This window comes from Procambarus clarkii, chromosome 31, assembly GCF_040958095.1.
Source record: "Procambarus clarkii isolate CNS0578487 chromosome 31, FALCON_Pclarkii_2.0, whole genome shotgun sequence".
In the NCBI taxonomy this organism is placed as follows: Eukaryota; Metazoa; Arthropoda; class Malacostraca; order Decapoda; family Cambaridae; genus Procambarus; species Procambarus clarkii.
In genome coordinates, this window is record NC_091180.1 from 33546476 (window position 1) to 33552981 (window position 6506).

General features: G+C 41.7%; 1 long non-coding RNA gene across 1 annotated transcript; it reads right to left on the reverse strand.

Moving 5' to 3' along the window:
* Positions 1 to 2875: 2875 nt before the first annotated feature.
* On the reverse strand, positions 2876 to 5360 carry LOC138370352 (uncharacterized). Its single transcript, XR_011230118.1, has 2 exons — positions 5298 to 5360; positions 2876 to 3989 (listed from the first exon to the last, which is right to left on the reverse strand). It is a non-coding gene; the product is annotated as an uncharacterized lncRNA (long non-coding RNA).
* Between the last annotated feature and the right edge of the window lie 1146 nt (positions 5361 to 6506).

Genomic DNA, 6506 nt, shown 5'->3' on the forward strand with positions numbered 1-6506 from the left:
GTTTACCTTATGAGTCGGTTGCCAGGCGAGGACAGCCGTGTCCCTGGTCGCTTACTCTTACCTGAATTTACCTGGTAAATTCGAGGGTACGAGGCCACTAATACTAGTGGACGAGGACAGGAAGCCGGCGGCTTGTCAAATATCCCCTCCCCATTTCGCCCTCATAATCTTTACCAGTTGTATTTCAAAATCCAACAGAGTTTTGGCATTTACGGCTTCGGCGAGTAAGCGGTTCCGTGGGTTTAATTAATAATAATCGTTCATTGCATTGTTTATAACCCTGTAGGTGAAGAAGGATCTCTTGTTCTCAGCCCTGGATTGTGGCTTGTTGAGCTTGAAACCGTTATGCATGACACGTCTGCATGACATCTGACCTTTTGAAGAACTTGTCCAGATCAATATCCTCCAAATTGTTCAGTATTTTGAACGTTTCGATGAGATCAGCCCTATCATGTCTGCTTTGCAGTGCTGTTAGCCCTGTGGCCCTCAACCTGTTCTGGTATGAGAGTTGATTTGGTTCTGAAATTATTTTTGTCGCCAAGTGTTGAACTTTCTCCAATGAAACTATGGCTTAATTTCTGGAGATGAGGTCTCCATGCCTGCTTCTTTGATAATTACTTACTTACTTTCCATGCCTGGATGCAATAATCCAGGTGGGGAAGCACCAGATACAATTGAATGACCAACTTCTTTTCCTGAATTAAAGTCAAAGGTACACTTGATTATTCCTAGGGTTTGGTTACCTTTTGAAACTAAAAAAAAATTAAGCTCCTACCTGTTGTGCAACTATCAGTGAATGATGGATCCTGACTCCAAGGTCCTTTTGTTCATCAATCTGCCGCAAGCTAATGCTGTTAATTTGGTAGTTGTGACATGGATTGTTATGCCCCACATGCATGGTCTTGCATCTATCGATTTTTTTTTTTTTGAGATATATACAAGAGTTGTTACATTCTTGTACAGCCACTAGTACGCGTAGCGTTTCGGGCAAGTCCTTAATCCTATGGTCCCTGGAATACGATCCCCTGCCGTGAAGAATCGTTTTTTCATCCAAGTACACATTTTACTGTTGCGTTAAACAGAGGCTACAGTTAAGGAATTGCGCCCAGTAAATCCTCCCCGGCCAGGATACGAACCCATGACATAGCGCTCGCGGAACGCCAGGCGAGTGTCTTACCACTACACCACGGAGACTGCTCCGATATTGGGACTGATATTAAAATACATTTGCCAGATACACAATGAAATCACATTAAAGTGATTTATTAATTGCATTTGCCAGTCTTTTGACCATTTGTGGAGTTCGTGTAGATGTCTTTGTAGTCCCTCAAAATAACTTCCCACTTTATCATAAATCTTAGTGTCATCTGAAAATTTGATGATTTTGTAATATTCTCATCTAGCTATGTCATCGATGTATATAATTTATATTACCCCATACTCCTGTTTAGATAGTACTTTTTGTAACTATGTGGACCATCGTACATACACATGAACGTAATGGACAATTAAGTAGTAGAATTTGGTACTATATTCACTTTTATAGTCCAAAAAATAAAGCTAAAAACCAAACTTAAAATTCCTAGGCCTAGTATAGCACATATTTGTACTATATTAGGCCTTAGATAGCATGTATTAAGTCTAGAAAGGTTAGGTTAAGTTTTCTTTGCAACATCAATACTAAAGCTTTTCCGGTTTGTTCAAATTTCGTAGTACCAATTTCAACTTTCAAATTGCCTTTTATGTCAATATGTACGATGGTCCTCATCGTTACTATAAGCACTGCCAAAGCAGGAGGATGAGCTGAAACTATTCACATACCATACAGCGAACAATTCAGAATGATTAATAATAATAATCCCGTTATCAGGGGAGGAGGAGGCCTGTGCGTGTCTCTCTACCTGATGGCCACCATTTCGCTAGTGGCCTCCATGAGGACAGGGAGCCGGCGGCTTTTCAAAAGTCCTTCCGTTTGTCTTCATTCTATCCAGCTGCATGTTCAATCTCAACAATTGCACTTTAGGCTTGTATCCCCCCCTTGAACTACTATGTCCGAGATCAGTCGAACTACTGACCTTCCCAGAATGCAACCTCACAATAATTACTCAATTCCAGAGTACCTATTTACTACTAGGTGAACAAAGGCATTAGGTGAAAGGAAACGTGTCTTACTATTGGTAGTTCATACACACTATTGGCAGCTTTCCATCGCTGACCACTGGATGGGAGTGGGGTACCTGATTACGTAATTAAACAATATGTAACTGACTCACCACATATGTAAATTGCTCAATCTAGACAGTTGTGATCCAGTTCTTGAACCAGTTGTGATATAAACGACTATGGATATAACTTTTAATGCATAATTAGTTTTATCAAGATTGTAACTTGCATAGGTAAATGAATTATAGGGGTTCAATTACCAAGCTCTTGTGTCTCTAACACTTTCCACTACCGCCTACGGGACGGGTATATATGGGGGTGCATAACAAATGAACAAAATCAATACAAATAATTAAGAATTCTGAAATAATGAGGATTGTAAATACGAGCATGTCGTTAGCCTTAGTAACCTATAATCAAGATTGTAACTTGCTTAACTAAATGAATTATGGGGTTCAGTCCCTGAGCCCATTATGTGCTTCTAATCCTCTCCACTACCGCCCACAAGATGGGTATGGGGTGCATAATAAATGAATTAAACTTAAAAAAAAAAAACTATACATAAATACTCGTAGGCTCGAGACAGTAGTGTAGTTCTTGCTTTTGGTTTATTAGGTTTCTTTCTCTATATTTTCCATTATTCTCTCTCTTCTCTGCTGCTCTTCACATTTGAGCGGGAATAGCTTCAGAAAAGGATCGTATTAAAACGCAATTAATTTATCTCGTATAATTTTGCCAATATACATTTGGATGACGTTGAGATAATCTCGTGAGTATGACGTATGATGAATACAGGCGAGTAAATTTAATTGCCAAGAATAAAAAAAAAATTGTCAGACACAAGATGATGACAAAATAAAATACATAATGTGGCTTCTTTGCCATTCACATGATCAATAGCTCACTTCCGCGCCAACTATATACGGTCAGTGCGAGTGAAAAATACTTCCCCCCTTTAAAAAAAAGGACACACAGGTTATATATATCACAGAGACAGATCTCGGAAGCAGGAAAACCCAAAACACAAGGGTGAGCCTATCGTCTTTGCGTAACTGGTCGACTCTGGCGACAACAATCAAAATGTGTTCGAGGGCGGGTGATGGCAGCAATGATGATGACGATGCGGTGTGGATGACGATGATGATTTTGAACCTTAACGTTGAAGAGGATCATCCCTACGAGACCTTCCTGGTGGCGAGGCGGCCGAAGGGGGTAGAAATAGCCTAAGCTACTCTATCCCTTTGAGATGTATTTCTTTCTTATCTCGATAAACATACTTGAACTTGGCCGAAGAATGGGGCCCCTGGAGACGACGGCGGCAGCTTTGGCAGGAGGGGATGTACACCACACATGCTTCAATGTTAATTAACAATATATCGCTGGTAAAACCACGTCAATACAGGCCAGTGGTTGGACGGAAGCACCGTGGAGAGAGATCATTGAGTCCCAAGTCGTCATTGTGCTGTTATTAAAGAAGTTTTCTTACACATGCACATTAGGCTATGTATATATATATATATACATATTATTGGTGGTTAACTAATGGAATGAAAGTAATAACTCACATTCAGAGGAAGTTGTTGAGTAAAGATCCTATAGATAGGGAGACAAGGAAACGGCTAAAATAAAATCAGCCTTTCTATCATGTGAGATGTCACATAAGGTATTTCCCCCATTGCAAGCAGCTCCTTAAGTTACAGATAAGCAGTTAAGTTCCATTCACAGAGGGAAAATGATATTACAGTTATCTTCAAATACTCTATATGAACAGTTCATGAACGTTCAACAGGAGGCGCGAGGCTCTCAGGCGGGCGGCGTTGGGCAGTCTGGAAAAAGAGAACCACTCATCAGTAACATCTAATAGCCTAGCTAAAAATTTAGCTATACAAACAAAAAATACTCACCGTATGGGGGGGGGGGGCGAACTAGTAGGTATTTAATCTAAGCGTACATACTAAGCGTACAGTGTAAACGCTTAGTATGAGAATAGGAAATATATAAATATGGAACAACACCTACAGGGCTATAAACCCGTGGAACCGCCTACCTGCCGAAGCCGTAAATGCTAAAACGGTGTTAGGTTTCAAAATCTACCTGGCAAATGGGAGGGGGGCCATCGACAAGCCGCCAGCTTTCTGTCCTCGTTGAGGCCACTAGTGTTATTAACCCGCAGGTGAATCAGGTTTAAAGACCTAAGATGGCGCATATTAGACCTAAGATGGCGCATATTAGACCTAAAATGGCGTATATTAGATCTAAGATGGCGGATATTAGACCTAAGATGGCGGATATTAGACTCAGAATTACGTTTTAGGCCTAGGACGGGTTAACAAACTGGAAGGTTAGACAAAGAAGTCGCCACTAGAGTTTATTTCCAATTAAGGTAAAATTACGAGACTTGAGAGAGGAGAGACCACAGGGTCATTACTGCAAGAAAGATGGACATGTACTTGAACTACTAACGATGGAGAATTTGGAAATGGAAATCACACCAGCATTACAATAAACTGAGAAACATACGGAACTTTTAAAAGCCTACATAGGGAATTATTTAAAGTTCAGAAAGCCATACATATTCTGTCATACCAGTCCTAGGCTATGATATACCAGAATGGAAATCTTGTTCAGCTCCAAAAGAATGATAAAGTCCAGAAATTTACTACAATATAGGTGCCAGAAATAAAGGAACTAAGCTATAAAACAAATATGAGAGAGATCCTTATTATAAAACGAGCTAGTAGGGCCAAGCGAGGTATGATCACAACATGCCAGATACCGAGGACGGACGAGAAGTACAGGAACAGGTGGCACAGGAGGAAGTAAGAAAGTGGAACGAGCTAGATGTAGTAGTGGAGGACACTTTACAGCAGTATGAGCACTCATACGATACACACAGAAATCACAATTGCGTAATGCATCAAATGAACAAATCTACATGGGCTAAATCCTCGTCACGGCCCTTGTGGATTTGTTTATACGATACAGTAATAGAACAATGAACAAAACTAAAGCAACAATTATCCTGCAACAGCAACCTGGAAAGACACAAGAGATAGAACACTCGAGTGTTGTCACAACAAGGCGAGCGCACTCACACACACTGACAGCCTCATCCAAACAACAATATCACTCACCGATTTGGGAAGACCGAGCTCTCCCGTATCCACACCCCTCCACAACACGCTGTTGGTCCGCCCTACAGGTAGTAGGAAGGACGGACGGTCGGGGATATCGTGTTGAGGATGAGGGGGTAGGTGCTCTTCGGGTACACTGCTGGCCCGGTGTATGGAGCCGTGCTGGAGGGGAAGGTGGGCTTGGGGATCATTTCTGAGGCGCGTGGCCTAGGCTCCTCCTTGGTGATGTCTGCGTTGGAGATGTCGGAGCGCGCGTTTCCGACCCAGGTGATGGATCGGCGTCGGATGATCCACGATGATTATGTTGGGTGATGAGGCAATGATGAGAAGCGGACCTGTAAGTATGAAAACAGCCAGATCGGGGAGAGACACTATGGTCTTAAAACCATCATTTAATACTCTGCCTTACCACTGCTCTCATTCTCTAGCTCTCTCTCTCTCTCTCTCTGCCTCAGGTTCGAAAATCTTTCTCTCTACTCTAGTTTCGAATTATTTTTGTTTGTTTTTGAATTTAAGAAATGGGCCTGGTAAAAGAATTGGTTAAATTATTCGGCGCGATGTTTTCACAGAAAATGAGGAGCTAATCGTTTTATATAATTAAGGAATGTTACCAATCATCCCCACTCCCTGCCCAGAATTCTAAATCCAGAACTTGTAGCTTGCGAGGAGTCTTAACCACTACACCACAGGGTAGCATTAGATCCGCCCTACAGGTTGGTAGGAATCTAATATCTCAGATCTACAGGTAGTAGGGCTGACCACTACACCATATATAGCATTCTCTATATATTTCTCTCTGTCCCAGTTCCCAGTGTCTTTTTATTTATCTGTGACGAACCTTGAAGCACCTATATATCTCCCTGCTCTCCAACTATGATCACCTCTCTTGCTCTCAAAGACATCAAATATCCTTCTACACCAGCAATGAAAATCTCTCTCTCTCTCTCTCTCTCTCTCTCTCTCTCTCTCTCTCTCTCTCTCTCTCTCTCTCTCTCTCTCTCTCTCTTTCAGCTTCAAAAACCTCCCTAATTCATCTTTCAAAACTTTCCCCAACTTCAGAACACATCACTCCATTCCCACTTTCACCCTCAATGGCCCTTTCTCTTAACTCCAAGTTTACTGCTCTGTCTGTCTGTCACTCTCCCCTTGAACAGCTTTCCCTACTCGCACACTGACCTCTCAACGACCGGTAGTAGTTTGACCAAAAGC